An 18,105-nucleotide genomic window follows, 5' to 3' on the forward strand; every position below is an offset into this window, starting at 1 on the left:
AATAAAAAAAATAGCACTAGAATAAGGAAACAGTATAATGAGGGACACTGTAATAAGGGTTAGTAAAAATAAACAGCCACACTTACTTTTAAAGTCCATGCCTCCTGCAAAATAAATGCAGGGGCTCTTCGAGATACAAAAATGATTTGCAGGGTTCCCCCAGGGTAAAAAGGTTGAGAGAGGCTGATATAGATATAAGTGGGTACCAAAAAGACATAAATAATGAATGCACCACATGGTTGCACAGTCGATAGAACTCTTGCCTTGCAGTACAAGAGGTTCAGGATCAGATCTGGGATGGGACAATATCTCCTAGGAGCTTGTATATTCTCTGGGGTTTTCTAGGAGTTTCCAATGGGCATTCCTGCTACCTACGGTACACATCCCACAAACATACTGGTACTGTACAGTTATCCAGTCTTTTACCAGGATATTATAGATTGGTGGAGGACTCGGTGCATTTTAAAGATTTTAATTTAAACAAAATTATCATCCATGATAGCTTCCATTATGGGGCTCAGGCATATAGAGACGCCCATATACACAACCCCATCCAAATACCCATTATCTGCATTGTTATTTATAAGCCAGTTAAGCGAGAATCAGAGTCTTCTATACCAAAAGTAATGTTTCCTTCTCAAAACCGAAGGTATTTGGGATTATTATTCAGCTTTAAAGAAAACCTATAACAAAAAAACCCCCTCTGAGGGATACTTGCCTCAGGAGGAGGAAGCCTCTGGATCCTAACGAGGCTTCCCCCGTCCTCCTCGGTCCTTGTAATCCAGCGCTGCGACCCCCGAACAGCAGAGAGGTAAATATTTACCTACCGCAATCCAGTGCAGACGCAGTAGCGGATCCTTGTTCGGACTAAGGCGGAAATAGCTGAGCCCGTTCTTATCCGCTCCACTGCGCAGACACAAGTCCTTTGCGTCTGCGCAGTAGAGCGGATACGATCAGGCTCTGTTATTTCCACCTTAGCTCAAACGAAGAGCCGCTACTGCGCCTGCGCAGGATCGCGGTAGGTGAATATTGCAGTGCCTGCGCAGTCCTTGTCAGCCTTTGTCGAGGAAGTTTCGGGGGAGCCAGTGCTAGATTCCCCCAGGCTACAGAGGATGGGGAAGCCTCATTGGGACCCTGAGGCTTCCCCCTCCCTAGTATCTCCCAGAGAGAGATTTTTTTGTTAGAGTCACTATAGTTTCCCATGATGCACCACTCCTGAATATGCAAATCATCTCTTTAGACCCCTAAAGCAAGGCTGCACATCCAGAGCCGCTGGTGTATAGCGACTCTAGTTAATAAATTTAACGCAGACAGCCTGTTTGGACTTGTTGGTTTTCATCATAGCATGGTAAGGATATGGCTGTATGGGATAGAGCTCGGACCACTACTAAGCAATACCCATTATTCAGGCAGCTCATGGTAACCCAGAACCACTAGGAAACTATAATGGGCTAAAAGAGACCCAGAAACCGGAAGCAGGAAATTTTGGAGTCTGTGGATAATGAACAATTTGGGAGCCGTCATAGGCGCTAATGCAAATATCGTCTATTGGGCGCCAAAAGCAGAAATTTGGGTAAATATCATTTTAAAAATTGGAATGTTATAGTTTTTGAAATTTATTTAATTTTGAGAACGTTAGAACGTTATAGTTCTTGAAGTTTTTTATCGTTTTGAAAATTACATAATTATAGTTATTAAAATGTTTGATCTTTTGTAGTTAACATTTTTTTTAATTATTGTTTTCAAATTTAATTAGAAAGGTATGGGTTAGGCATCGGGGAAGGGGGGGTTAAGTTTAATGTTAAGAAGTGGTGTTTTAAGGTTAGGCGTCAGGAAGGGGGATTTTAGGGTTAAGCGTCAGGAAGGAGGGGAATTTTAGGGTTAGGTGTCAGGAAGGAGGGGGATTTTAGGGTTAGGTGTCAGGAAGGTGTGTTTTAGGGTTAGGCTTCAGGAAGGGGGATTTTAGGGTTAGGCGTCAGGAAGGAGGGGGATTTTAGGGTTAGGTGTCAGGAAGGTGTCTTTTAGGGTTAGGCATCAGGAAGGGGGATTTTAGGGTTAGGCGTCAGGAAGGAGGGGGATTTTAGGGTTAGGTGTCAGGAAGGGGGATTTTAGGGTTAGGCGTCAGGAAGGAGGGGGATTTTAGGGTTAGGTTTCACGAAGGGGGATTTTAGGGTTAGACGTCAGGAAGAAGGGGGATTTTAGGGTTCGGTGTCAGGAAGGTGTGTTTTAGGGTTAGGCATCAGGAAGGGGGATTTTAGAGTTAGGCGTCAGGAAGGAGGGGGATTTTAGGGTTAGGCGTCAGGAAGGGTAGGTTCATGGTTTGGCATCAGGAAGGGGGTGTGGTTAGGGTTAGGCATCGGGGAGGGGGGGGGGCTGTGTGAGAGTAGGGTTAGGTTAAGCTGTAGTAAAATATCAGTAATATTTACCAATGTTTTAATATTATTATTAACACTGTAAATATTTATCCTTTTCATTTGGCGCCCAATTCATGATAGTTTTTATCAATTACACATATATCAGCTTCACCCTGCACCCAGTTTTTCTCGCTCCCCTATTTCATGCATGCCAGAAAACCCTCTGTTAAAAATCAATGCTAAAAGTAACTTCCATTCACTAAGTATTTCCTTGGTAGCTATGGGAACTGTCAAATAAAAAACAAAAAGAAGATAAGAATGGACCAATGTCAGCTCATTGTTTGCTTTTGAGGAAAGAAAAAAAGATAAGCTGTCTTACTGCACATCTACTTCCTGGATATAACTGGTATTTAGAATAATAATGGCTGTACCTGCTGAACAAGCATAAAAGCACTGTCTTTACTGTGCGATTGTCTTTGTTACCAGCAGCAGGCAATCCTGCTTATAAGAGACACTTGTAGGTGTCCTCAGAACATGATAGACTTCGGTGATACAGGACAATACACTTTCTGGCAGGCTGTGTTTGTGAACTGGAGCTGTGAGTATGTGGAGTATGTGTGATGCAGACATTCCAGAGCAGTTATGCCTCTGTGTCTACAACTGCTTTACCCTCTGCTATGGAATGTGCTCTCTGATCTGCTGAGAAAATCCGAGGTGATACAGAACACAGGAAACTTCCCTGCAGAAACCGTCCATTGCCCTGCACAGACTGAACCTGGAGTGGTTAGTTCAGGGGATTACATGTGACAACCATCCCTTTACAAGACAGTACCAGCCACTTACATGTTCAGTGAGATGCAGCCAGGCATGATATTGACTCCTGCTGATATTACTGTACGTTCCGCTACTGTATCATAGCACAAGTGAGACACACACTATTTCCATGCTTTGTAAGATGAAGGCTAGATTTAAAGGACATCTGAAGCAAGAGGGATATGGACGCTGCCATATTTATTTCCTAAGCAATACCAGTTGCCTGGCTATCCTGCTGCTGATCCTCTGCCTCTAATACTTTTAGCCATAGACCCTGAACAAGCATGCAGCAGATCAGGTGTTTTTGACATTATTGTCAGATCTGACCAGATTAGCTGCATGCTTCTTTCTGGTGTAATTCAGACACAACTGCAGCCAAATAGATCAGCAGGGCTGCCAGGCAACTGGTATTATTTAACCTATTCCGGACCGCCGCATGTAAATCCTACACCGCACTTGTGGCTGTCTAAGCCTGATGCAGCGTAGGTTTTCCTCCGCCTGCCGTTTCCACTCCCGACGTGATCATGCGCACCCGAGACGGGAGATTAAGCAGTGATCAAATGGGCAGAGTTTGAGAATCCTGCCATTAACAGTGTAAGAATGGCTGCAGTTTACATTTTTCCAGTGAAATTGTTTTTGGCTCCGCCCACTTTTTGTAACCCTGACACACAAATCACTCAATGACCAAGTTTGTGAGCTTTCAGGTTCCTTGCATCAAAAATGTATGAATGGAAGCAGTTTATACACCAAGGAAATCTTATTGGCTGTTTGTGGCCCCGCCCCATTAGTGTATTTGGACCCCAGTCACCCAATGACCAACTGTAGCAAGTTTGAAGCCTCTGCCATTAACAGTGTAAGAACGGCAGCAGTTTAAGAATTCCCCTTGAAAATTAATAGGTGAATTTTGATTGGCTGTTGTAGGCTCCACCCACTTTCCTGAATCTTACTCTCATTCGCCAAGTGACCAAGTGTGCCAAGTTTGAAAACCCTGCGATTAACAGTGTAAGAATGGCTGTAGTTTACTTTTTCCCATTTAAAATGAATGGCTGAAATTTGATTGGCTGTTTTATGCTCCACCCACTTTTCCTGGAATTGTAACCTGGGTCACCAAGTGACCAACTGTGTCAAGTGTGGGGACTCTGGCTTGATTACTGTGAGAATTGCACGTGTGTGTCCCTTTTTTTGGATGTATATAGAACAAGGATGAGATATATATACATATATTTTATGATATATTTGTATAATTTATATAATTTTATCATCACTCTTGTTGTAATTCACTTTGATTACCCTTATGACAAGAATTGCTATTTGCACAGGGGGGTTTTTGTGTATGTATATGTGTATTCATATGCCTCTTGTAGATATCCCCCGCACAGATTTAGCCCTTTTGCATCATGGTGACCATGGGAAGTGTGCCCTTCGATGACACACTTCCACATGATACACCCTCCGCCCGACCATGCCTGGCCACATCATTCCGCCTCCCTCAAATGAGGTCAGAGCGGAATAGTCACACGGAACCTTGCCCTTACTGCACATGGCGGCGGCGAACAGTGTGCCCTCAGCATGACACACTTCCGCCTCACCGCATTGGAGCCACTTGCAGGGCTTCCCCGCTTAGACCACGCCTCCCGCATCACCCATCAGTCCACGCCCCCCATGTGGGTCTCCCGCCGCTCTCTCATTAGCGGCATGGTCAAACAGTATAACAGTTGCCAGCGCAGCGCCCGCACACCACAGAGGCGCTGCGCTAATCCTGCACACCTTCAAGGTAAGAACTCTTTATTTTGAGTAATATCTCCACACACTAAGGGACTGTGGTAATGAGCACAGTTATAATGACAAGCTAACTTTAAGGGGAGCCGCTCCTGCACAATGGGATGATCATGTTCAGATATATGGACTCCTCACCAATGTGTCATATATTACATCCAAACAGCTCTTTATATATGATAGATGCTTATGAGTATGTATGTGTATGTATACATATGTGCACACGCAGATTTGCAATTATGTTCATTACTATTGTCGTTTTTCTCCTTTTTGAAGATATTGTGATTTTTATTGTATGTTTTTTATTTTTGCCCTGTTTGTTCACAGTTGCTCCTATTTTGTGTTTTGCCTGAGGAAGCGGGCTTGAGACCCGCGAAACGCGTTGCAATTGTTTATCTTGGAGTACGGATTAAATGTTTTGATACATTAATCACAGTGGTTGTGTTTTGAACATTGGGGAGGTAAGTCCACCCTTACCCCCTTATTTTATTGTTTTTAAACAGTCTCATTTTTTATTCTGTTGGCGCCTCTGTATTATTATACATTGTTATCCACCTGGTGGATGGGTGTGCATACCCTTTCTTTCTTCCTGCTACGGAGAGCGACTTCTTAACCTGAGTGGGGACAGGTCTAATATCCCCATACGTGCTAATAGTGGTTGCCTGGCCCGGCAACCCATGTTTGTGAGTACATCTCCTACTCTTTATTTTATTATCAGATATCACCAATAATACACTATTGGGGGCTCCCGTCTCTACTTTTTGTTTCCTTACACTGTGAGAATTGCAGTCTTTTACATTTTTTTCATTGACATGTATGGGTGAAATCTGATTTGCTGTTTGTAGCTCCACCCAGGTGTGCAGGGGGGCCATGAGACCCCCAGAACATATCATCCCGGAAAGTAAGGGATCTGTATACCAAGTTTTGTTGAAATCAGTCAAGCTGTTTTCGAGTGATCACGGCACATACATACATACATACATACGATTTTATATATATCGATAAATTAGATGTAATAATATATACATTTTCATTTATAAATGCGTATGGTGTGCTCTGTGCCATCACTGCTATGTATTTGTAGAAATGGTGAAGCACTCCTCATATACTTGAATTTGATGTGCCACGGTAAAGCCAGCCACACTCTGGCTCTTCATACGTATTGGAAAGGACGTACCGGCACCATCAGATGACGCCGGTACGTCCTTTCCAATATCACTGCTATGTATAAATGCACACAACACAAACAACCTTAGAAAATTAACCTTAGTTCTGTTCCTCATTTATTTTAATCAACAACACTACATTTATTACGTTGAAGAAATACATTCTATCTAATGTATCACTTTGACAAATAAAGTTTCTTTTTGTCTTGAGTGTAGACTTAAAATGTATTAGGTCGAATGACTTTCATACAACCCACCACACACCATTCAATTTCTGTCAAAATCGATCAGTTTTTCTAACCTTTTCCGGACTATTTTAATCAATAGAAACGTACATTTTGATCAAATTTATCAATCAAAAAAAATTCTATATATTTTCACATAATCTATCATTTGAATCGAATTTGGGTGAAATTAAACAGAAAAATTGTAACGTGTGGCCACCAAAAGCCTCTGGTGTTTTCCCAACCATTCCCATCAGATGAGAAACACTAGTAAAAATGTCTATGTTCATTGATTAATATTGAACAGATGATGGAGGGATTTATTGGCTTGTGGCTGCTTTTCTCCAGTTGGTAACTTTTTTCTTTTAAGAAATTGCAAACATTGTTGTTGCAAGTTCAGTGCCCGGTCTAATGAACCTTTAATGATTTCTCATTTAATGCTACATAGGTAAGAAAGAATACTTTGTAGATACTTCCTGTGCTGCAGTAAGAGGAAATCACCTTGATGTAAAGGGAAAGCCCGCTTTTACAGCAGTCACTAAAACACTTGCCCATTGGCATGTTTCTATCTCCTGTTCTGGTGACAGTGTGATATGTGGTCAGTGGTGACTGTCAGAGGCTGAATTTCCACTCTTCTGGGGAGATTTCCCCGAACTTCCCATTGTGTGCCGGAGACAGGAAGACAGGAAATTTCTGAGCAGCATAAGCAGGAGAAAAGGTACAGGAATTAAAACCCGACAGAATTTCTCACCTTTACCATCCTCTCTCCAGTTTAAAAAAAAAAATAGTCTTGACATTCACTTTAACCACTTCCCAACTGAGGGGTTTTACCCCTTCAGCATCCGAGCAATTTTCTCCTTTCAGCGCTCCTTACATTCATTCGCCTATAACTTTATCATTACTTATCGCAATGAAATTAACTATATCTTGTTTTTTTCGCCACCAATTAGGCTTTCTTTAGGTGGGACATTATGCCAAGAATTATTTTTTTCTAAATGTGTTTTAATGGGAAAATAGGAAAACATATGGGAAAAAAAACATTATTTTTCAGTTTTCGGCCATTATAGTTTTTAAATAATGCATGCTACTGTAATTAAAACCCATGAAATGTATTTGCCCTTTTGTCCCGGTTATAAAACCATTTAAATTATGTCCCTATCACAATGTTTGGCGCCAATATTTTATTTGGAAATAAAGGTGCATTTTTTTCAGTTTTGCGTCCATCCCTAATTACAAGCCCATAGTTTATAAAGTAACAGTGTTGTACCCCCCTGATATAAATATTTAAAAAGTTCAGTCCCTAAGGTAACTATTTATGTATTTCTTTTAATTGTACATTTTTTATTTTTTTTTTAATTACAAAAAAAAAAAAAATGGGGAGTGTGGGAGGTAATGAGTTAATTTTTTTGTATAAGTAATGTATGTGTGTGTGAAAAATAGTTTAGGGTGTAGTTTACTATTTGGCCACAAGATGGCAACAGTTTAATGCGACCTCCAAGCTTCCTTCCGGAAGCTTGGAGGAAGTACAAAGAGGCTGGTATTTTTTTTTTTTTTTTTACAATGATCGAGCTGCTTAGCGAAAGCAGCAGATCATTGCGGGGGCAGAGATCAACGAACGGGAATGTATTTTCCCGTTCATTGATCTCCGGGCGAGCGGGCAGCGGCGTGCACGATCGCGGGAGTGCGAGCGGGAGAGCGGACATCGGCGGTAGCGGCGGTAGCGGCGGGGGGTGCATATATCTACGCTCCGGGCGGGGAAGTTAAGTCCAAAGGAGCGTAGATATACTGTACGGCGGCGGGGAACCAGTTAAAGTATACCTCCGGTTTAAATAAAATACCAAGAGCTATACTAATTATTGTTGTTATTGATTTATAAAGCGCCAACATATTCTGTGGCGCTGTACAAAGTGAGAAACAAACATGAGGTACATAATAATACAAACAATAGTTTACACCAATATACAAGAAACAGAATTAGTAATTACAGTGACAAAAGTCATATGATGGCACTAAGTTTGGTGAACTGGGATAATGTACTACAAGGGGAGGACACTGAAGGGAAATGGCAAGCTTTTAAACTTATTCTCAATCAATATTGTAGTATGTATATCCCATATGGAAACAAAATGTCTAGGAATAAAAAAAAGGCCTCTATGGATGAATAGAAAGGTTAGGGATAAAATAAAGAGGAAAAGGAATTCCTATAAGGTCCTAAAACAGGAGGGGACCGAGGCTGCACTAAGCAATTATAAGGAGTGCAATAAAAATTGTACAAAAGAAATTAGGCTGGCAAAGATCGAAGCTGAAAATCAAATCGCTAGGGATATCAAATCTAACCCAAAAAAGTTTTACAAGTACATCAACTCTAAAAAAAAAAAGGTTGACTGTATTGGACTCCTAAAGGATGAGGGTGGGAACTCAATGGTGGATGACCAAGATAAGGCAGAGTTATTAAATGCTTTCTTTGCTTCTGTCTTCACAAAGGAAACAGCACTGTTGCAAATTACAGAGGTAGAAGAGTCTCAATCTTCTAACTGTAATATTAAATACTTAACGCAGGAAGAAGTGAAGGGAAGACTAAATAAATTAAAAATAGACATGGCACCTGGCCCGGATGACATGCATCCTCGGGTCCTAAGGGAATTAAGTTCAGTTATAGATAAACCCCTTTATCTTATCTTTTGTGACTCTCTTTCAACTGGCAGAGTCCCAGTGGATTGGCGTACAGTCCACGTTTTCCCATTATTTATGAAGCAATGAGTGTAGAAATGCACAAACCCCTATATGGTCAGTAGATGTGCCACGGCTAGCCCAGCACCACCTGGGCGAAAATCTTCAAGAAGGATGAAGCCGGCACCATCAAAATGCTCTTTAGTTTTTTATTTAAAGACTGTCATCAGGTACAATCAAGTACAGTATGCGACGTTTCGGAGCGTTGGAGCATGCCCCTTTATCAAGCCATGACAGTCTCAACATATCATGGAAGCAATGAGTTTAAATAGTACATCACATTCAAAACTACCAATGGTAGGCTATCTAACTCATTAGCCAATCCCCATCCACTATATATGAAGTGGACCTGATGGGGAACTTGTTACTTATAGTCTGAGCCAATGGATTTGAAACTTTTGAACTGTGCCTTGGGTATAGACCTAATAGTGTTAGTAGGATGGAAGCTTTCATAGGACAGGATAGCTTTCATAGGACAGGAAGCTTTCATAGGACATTTTAAAATGCCCATGTGGGCTATTATATGTAGGGGAGATGACCCAAAAATTTAAAATTAGATTATCAGCCCACAAGCATGCAATCCGTGAGCGTCTCGTGGAGCAACCTGTCGCGAACCATTTTGTACGTTGTAAACATAATGTGAGTCAATTGCGTTGTCAAATTATTGACAGCATACCAATCTTAAAACGAGGTGGTGACAGGCATAGACAACTATTGCTCCGTGAGGCACACTGGATCCGTACACTTGACACCATTGAACCCCGTGGATTGAATCGAGAATATGACCTTACACCCTTTTTATGATTATTATTTCACCTTTATTTTGATTTGTATATTTAATTTATCATTCTTTCCCCTTTAAATTGGCCGTTGCATGTGTTGCTTCTGATTACGTCCGCGTCCTACGCGTCTCCCTGGTAACGTCAGTGACGTTACGGCGCCGCCTCCCTGCAAGTTCCCCATCAGGTCCGGCGGACCGATGGGTGTATTCATCTACTTGCGGTGACGGTTAGGGGCGGAAATGGTGCGCTCTGAAGGGGATGGTTGACATGGACAGGTGAGTGACTTTCAAATCTATTGGCTCAGACTATATGTAACAAGTTCCCCATCAAGTCCACTTCATATATAGTGGATGGGGATTGGCTAGTGAGTTAGATAGCCTACCATTGGTAGTTTTGAATGTGATGTACTATTTAAACTCATTGCTTCCATGATATATTGAGACTGTCATGGCTTGATAAAGGGGCATGCTCCAACGCTCCGAAACGTCGCATACTGTACTTGATTGTACCTGATGACAGTCTTTAAATAAAAAACTAAAGAGCATTTTGATGGTGCCGGCTTCATCCTTCTTGAACATTATTTAAGAAGGGCAAAAAATCAGATCCAGGAAATTATAGACCTGTAAGTTTAAAGAGGAACTCCAGTGAAAATAATGTAGTAAAAAAAGTGCTTCATTTTTTACCATAATTATGTATAAATGATTTAGTCAGTGTTTGCTCATTGTAAAATCTTTCCTCTCCCCGATTTACATTCTGACATTTATCACATGGTGACATTTTTACTGTGGGCAGGTTATGTAGCTGCTCCTAGCTGTTTTGGCTGTTAGAGACAGCTGTAAACAGCTAATTCCTGTCTGTGAACCTTGTTAAATTGTAACAAACTGCCAAAAGTACCGCGGTACTCAGAGCTTCTTGTGGGAGGGGTTTCAGCACAAAATCAGTCATACAGCGCCCCCTGATGGTCTGTTTGTGAAAATCATTATATTTCTCATGTAAAAGGGGGTATGAGCTACTGATTGGGATAAAGTTCAATTCTAGGTTGGAGTTTCTCTTTAACATCACTTGTATGCAAACTATTTGAGGGGTTACTAAGAGATACTATACATGACTTCATAGTAGAAAATAATCTTATTTCTCAGCATCAACATGGGTTTACTAAAGACAGGTCCTGTTTGACTAACATGCTCAGCTTTTATGAGGTAGTGAACGCTAATATGGATATTGGGAATGCTGTAGATGTGATATACTTGGACTTTGCAAAGGCCTTCGACACTGTTCCCCACAAAAGTCTGGTGCAAAAGTTGAGGATGCAAGGACTGGGGAAGAGTCTGTGTGCATGGATAGGGAACTGGCTAATGGACAGAAAACAAAGAGTTGTGGTCAATGGATCGTACTCAAAATGGGAGACTGTTAGCAGTGGGGTCCCACAAGGGTCTGTACTGGGTCCAGTGCTCTTCAATTTATTTATTAATGACCTAGTAGATGCAGTAGTGAGCAATGTTGCTATTTTTGCAGATGATACAAAATTGTGCAGAATCATCAGCTCTCAGGAAGATAGTGTCATATTGCAACAGGATCTGGATAGGATGGCTATATGGGCACATACATCACAGATGAAATTCAATGTTAAAAAATGTAAAGTCATGCATTTTGGTCATACCAATGGTCTAGCACCATATACAATAAATGGGATACAGTTGGGGACATCAAACTTGGAGAAGGACTTAGGAGTACTCATCGACAACAAGTTAAATAATCGTACTCAATGCCAAGCCGCTGCAGCTGAAGCTAACAAAATGTTGGGATGCATTAAAAAGAAAATAAAAACTCGAGATGCTAGCATAATATTGCCCCTGTTTAACTCTCTAGTAAGGCCACATCTGGAATATGGAATTCAGTTCTGGGCACCACATTACAAAAAAGATATTGCAGTTTTAGAGCAGGTGCAGAGAAGAGCTACAAAATTGATACGTGGGATGGAAGGTCTCGCTTACCAAGAAAGGTTATATAAACTGGGTTTATTTAGTCTAGAGAAAAGACGCCTTAGAAGAGATCTAATTAACATATATAAATACATCAGAGGGCAATATAATAGCTTGGCGGCTGAGCTTTTTGTCCCTAGGCCTTCTCAAAGGACTAGAGGACATGATCTGCGCATGGAGGAAAAACGTTTTAGCCATTTATTTCGCAAAGGGTTCTTTACAGTAAGGGTGATTAAGATGTGGAATGCATTGCCACAGGAAGTCGTTATGGCAAACTCTATACCTGCATTTAAAGGGGGCTTAGATGCTTTCCTTGCGTTGAAAGACTTCCATGGCTACAATTACTAGGTAGTGCCTAATGATGTTGATCCAGGGATTTTATCTGATTGCCATCTGGAGTCGGGAAGGAATTTTTCCCTTTTGGGGCTAATTGGACCATGCCTTGTAAGGGTTTTTTCGCCTTCCTCTGGATCAACAGGGATATGTGAGGCAGCAGGCTGGTGTTGTACTTTGTACTGGTTGAACTTGATGGACGTATGTCTTTTTTCAACCAAAATAGCTATGTAACTATGATGAATAAAATGTATAATAAATTCCAAGACACAAAAGGGTGAGAGAGCCCTGCCCTTGCGAGCTTACAATCTAAAGGATTGTCATCTAAATCTACATTAATGCTGATAAGGTATAACTACCTGGCACACTGTATGATAATCTTTACTGGTGTCCAGATCCAACCAGGTCCTGACATGTAGCTCCGCCCCTTGCTAAAGATGGCAGCAAACTTTCTCTATGTGATATGAAAAAAGACCAAGACCCTTCTGGGTAAGGGGGCGGAGCTACGTGACAAATCCCAGCTGATTCAGGACTCTAGTGAACATTATTACACAGACGGCGTGCCAGGTAGTTATAGCTTATCAGCATTAGCATACCTCTTGGTATTTTAGCTACCCCAGAAGTAAGCTTTAAATACTAATCATTTTCAGCCTCATATATAAAAAACTAGGTTTTTCAACTTGGATGTTCACAAAGATAGTCTGAAAGCAAACCTGAAGTGAGCTTTTAAAAAAAAGTTAGATACTCACCTATTTAGAGGGAAGGCTGTGGGTCCCATAGAGCCTTACCGGTCCTCTTTCCGTCTCCTCCTTCGGAACGCCTCAGAAGGCTTTGGAAGCATTTGCAACCCCGGGTGCTGCAGAAGATGGGCACATCCATACTGGATAGGTCAGAATTGCTGGTTGGCTTATGTCTTGCACCCCAGAAGACCCTTAAGCCTTGTACACATGCTAGATTGTTCTAGACATGAGTACAGCGGCCCCTGATCCCCCTTGATGTCTTGTCAAGTGATCCTGCGCGGCAGATCCTCTCAGCTGAGCCCAGGCCGGGGGCATTGTTCAGCTACTCACTAAGCCCAATCTGTGCTGCTCTGTCACACGCCATGCCGTCAACCCTCCTCTTCCCTCCATATCAACAGAAAAGGTAGCAAGCCTGGAGGCTAGCAATGCATCTGTACAGTATTGGGTCCCGAAATGTCGCCCAAGGAATTAAGTCCTGATCTTGGCAGGCAGCATAATCTGAAGTGGTGAATGCACCTCTACTGAATGAGGCCCTTTGTCTGCTTTGTACAATGGTGGAACTGCATCTGCATTACAGGAAGTCCCCTACTTACAAACACCCAACTTACAAATGATTCTGTAGGAAAAAGTAAAAAGAAAAATTCAAAAAGACTTTGTAAAATGACTTTTTGCTGCAGTACATTGAGGGCACAGGGGATCAGAAGTGACACAATAGGGGGGTAAAGGGGCAGAGGTGGCACAGAAGGGGACACTAAAGGCACAGAGGGGCATAGAGGGTGTATGTACAGTATATGTATGCTCCGGTGAGCTGGGCGCAGGGTGAGCCAAATGATAACTCACCCTGCTGCCACTCAAATCCCTGGCGGCATTAAATATTATTCCCCCTCCAATTTGTCGCATCTCAGAGGGAGATGTAATTTGGGAACCCCGAGTTCCCCTTACGAGCTCCACGCAATAGAACATTACTGCTATAGGGCACCTAGTTTCGGCACTGAGCGACATGCGCCCGAAACCACCTGCTTCGCATAAAGGAGGTACAGGGGTCAGCGGTGCCACAGTGTTTGCACTTATGGACAGATTTTAGCTAAGAACAAGGGACGTAGCTGGATACTATGGGGTCCCATTGCAAAACTTTAGTTGGGGCCCCCACAAAAGACACCTTTGTGCCCAATCCCCACTTCATACACACAACCGTTTTAGGTAGTCAGATGTGCCCCTCTGAGATAGAAAATCGCCCCATATCGGCAGCCAGAGGTACCCACAGTACAAGGTAACCCCATGTGCCCCCCAGTATAGGTAGGCAAAAATGCTCACCACTAAAGGTATTTTAGTGGGGGCTACCCAAATTAGGTAATTCCCCCCCCCCCCCCCCCCCGTATGGGTAGTTAGAGGGGCCTCCAGTTATAGATAGCCCCCAGTATAGATAACTACTCTCCTTTGCTGCGTTCGCATTAGTCTGCACCTTGAGGGGCCCACTGCAGACCCCATTATCACCACTGGCCATTGGCACTGGACCCCCGTGGCTATGGGCCCCATAGCAACCGCTATGGCTGCTATGGTGATCCCTATGCCACTGGGTAAGAAGAAACCTACAGACCCTATCTCATTCATTAATGGAGGGTTACCTGTATATACTGAGAAAGAGTACAGATTCCGGAAATCACTTTAAATAACTATAGAACATTTCATTATGTTATGTCGTAGGCAGAAGGCAAATGGCAATAAATGCACCATCCACATAAAACAAATTTATACTTTTTAGCTAAGATACTTATTTTCAGGAAACATAATGGAAATAATAACACTCCAAATTGTAGAGCATATTTCAATAAATTCATTACAAAAAATAAGAGCCTTATTGAAACAGAGCCTGCAGCAGAGCTTCCATGCCGTGCGGTATTAAGGGATGATAAATATGTTAAGCAGGCCGTATTTAGGGCTAAACATTTGTTTGTTACATTGTGAGACAGAAGCCAGGATGTCAGCTTTATATCACCCCCTCGGCGGGCCGTAAATATTATCTCTAGGGATTCATCTATTACAGGGAGAAGGGCATAACGCATTTGGAACACCAGAATACTGTTGAACACCACACTTCAGCCAGTGGCGGCTCCAGCTTCAGATTTTTGGGGGGCTCAAAGGGGGCACGAGGGCTGGCAGGCCGGGCTTGGGGGGTGGGGGGGGGGGGGGGATTTGCGCCGTGGTGAAGAATTGGGTGTGGTCATGATGTCATGTGGGCGGGGCTAACTGTAATGTAGTTGTACCAGCTAACGTAGTTACATGAAAAAAAATGAAGTAAACACACATAATGACAGGTAGCCTTTCACCAGTAAATGCACATAAGAATCAGCTTTTCAGCAGTTAATGCACGGAATGACAGACAGCGTTTCCCCATTAATTGCACATAAGAGACAGCTTTTCACCAGTTAATTCACATAATGACAGACTGCATTTCTGCAGTAAATGCACATAAGGGACAGCTTTTCACCAGTTAATGCACATAATGACAGACAGCATTTCCTCAGTAAATGCACATAAGAGACAACTTTTCACCAGTAAATGCACATAATGACAGACAGCCATTGTCCCCAGCATAGGTAGCCAGGTGTATAGATGTCCACAGTATATGTAGCAAGGCGTATAGCTGTCCCCAGTATATGTAGTCAGGCTGGTGGTGGTGGGCTGGTGGCCCCAGGGCACCTCAAGCCTGACTGGTGGTGGGCTGGAGGCCTCATGCCTGTGTGGCTGGTGGGCTGTGGTCCCCAGGGCAGCTCAGGCCTGGCTGGTGGTGGTGGGCTGGGAGCCCATGGCAGCTCAGGCCTGGCTGGTGGTGGTGGGCTGGGGGCCCCAGGGCAGCTCAGGCCTGGCTGGTGGTGGTGGGCTGGGGGCCCCAGGGCAGCTCAGGCCTGGCTGGTGGCGGTGGGCTGGGGGCCCCAGGGCACCTCAGGCCTGGCTGGTGGTGGTGGGCTGGGTGGAAGGGCTCAGGCCTGGCTGGTGGTGTTAGGCTGGGGGCCCCCCAGGGCAGCTAAGGCCTGGCTGGTGGTGGTGGGCTGGGGGCCGCAGCACAGCTCAGGCCTGCCCGGTGCTGAGGAGGCCTCAGGGCTGGTGGTGGGTGGGAAGGCTGCACCCCCCCCCCCTTCCCTCTCACAGTTAGGCCTAGTTGGTAGTGGTGCGGTGCTGACCTGGTGCATGGCTCAGCTACAAAAAAAAATTGGGCTGGCTGAAGTGGACAGGAGGACGGACAGCCGGGACAGGACACCCACGACCACCCACCTTGAGCTGCCGTGCCGTCGGAGTTCCGAGTCCGGCTGTTGTGCGCTGCTGAGCTCTGGGGGCTGGCTGGCTGGCTGACTCGGCTACAGCCTTCAGTTTTGTGCGGTGTGCGCTGTCCGGGTCATTCCTGGCGGCGGCAACTAGCTGCTGCGCGGACGGGCGAGGAGACGTGACGCCAGACGTTGTCAAGTGTTGACACTTACACGCGTCGCGCCCGCCAGCACACAACGTAGTACCCTGGTGGGTGGTGCCTGTCCGGTCAGCGCCAGCCCAAGCCCTCCTCTCACCCAGGCTCAGCTCCTTTTGTGTAGGTCGGGTCGGAAGTTCTCTCGGCCGCGGCAGGGGGGCTTTAAGGGGGGGCTAATGAGTCGCCAGCTGGGGCTGAAGCCTGGGTAAGCCCCAGTGTGGCGCCGCCACTGACTTCAGCACCATTTCAGTACTAAACAAGCGGACAGGGTCAGGGGGAGGTCTCTACTTGCACTTCACGGCGCGTTTCAAATGACTCACGTGAAACGCGCCGTCAGCTTGTTTGGTACTGAAATGGTACTGAAGTGTGGTGATCAGCAGTGTTCATGTGTTCTGAATTCATTATGCCGAATTCAAACACCAGCACTAGTTATCATATTATTGTATTATAGGCACCATCAAAGGTATTTACTGTACAAACGGGCATGCTTGGCTTGGGAAGCACGGTGGCGTGGTGGTAAGCGATCTCGCCTTGCAGTGCTGGCTCCCCGGTTTAAACCCCAGCCAGGGCACTATCTGCACAGAGCTTGTATGTTCTCCCCGTGTCTGCGTGAGTTTCCTCTGGACACTCTGGTTTCCTCACACATCCCAAAAACATGCAGATTAATTGGCTTCCCCCTAAATTAGCCCTAGACTACAATTATACACTGCACGATACATGCATAGACATACGACGGTAGGGATTCGATTGTAAGCCCCTCTGAGGGACACTTAAGTGATAAGACAATATACTCTGTACAGTGCTGCAGAAGATGTTGGTGCTATATAAATACTAAATAATAATTTAAAAAAATATGATCCCCGCATAGAGGAAACAAATGGACACTAGCAGAAGACTGAGGAGCACAATAGTGACAGGCTGAGAAAATCCAACTGCTGTAGGATTGGCTGATGATGTTTATAGTTGCAATTTTGCAATCCTAAGCTGCGAGAAAAGATATTCATGATGTCTTTTCTCCTTGGCATTGAATGGCACTGAATGCTCCAGACCAGCAGATTAACAAATCATTTGATTTTATAGAGGCTAAAATGAATAATTACTGTGTCATTGCATAGAAATTGTGCCAAAAACAGTGAGTTCGGATGGTTGACGGAAGGGTATCAAAGTGCATTGTATGATCCAATGATATTAAAAGGATTCAGGATGAAGGAGATTCCAGCATGTGAGAGGTGGTAAAGATATTGTGTCTCTTGTGAAAGTCTTACCCGTCCCACCCCCACATGCAGGGATTTTCCAGCATGTCCAATCAGACTTTCGGGGAAATTTGGACGCAGGGTGAAGCAGAAAAATTGCTCACCCTGCTCTAGCTAATCTCCTCTTCTATTCCCTTACTGATCACCTAATTATCTAGTCCCCTGTGTAATTAGGGCTCCAGCTATTGGAGATGGTGGAATTACACTTTTTGTTAGTAATTTGGGCTCCAGCTATTGTATACTCATTGAGTGCCGCTATAGCCGTAATTCACATTACGGCCTATGGTGACGCCCAAATCGTGGGTGCCACACGGTGCACACATTACCTCTTGCCTGGAACCACCTGACAAATGGTTGTTTCATTGCACTTACTGATAGTTCAACAGCTGTGTGCTGAAAAATAAAGGCAGTTTTGTCATTCGGAAGAGACCAAGTGAAGAGGGGAATTTATGTGCCTGTCAGAAGCACCTCTGGTGAATGGGCACTGCCAAG

The sequence above is a fragment of the Hyperolius riggenbachi genome, chromosome 5 (genome assembly GCF_040937935.1).
Source record: "Hyperolius riggenbachi isolate aHypRig1 chromosome 5, aHypRig1.pri, whole genome shotgun sequence".
In the NCBI taxonomy this organism is placed as follows: Eukaryota; Metazoa; Chordata; class Amphibia; order Anura; family Hyperoliidae; genus Hyperolius; species Hyperolius riggenbachi.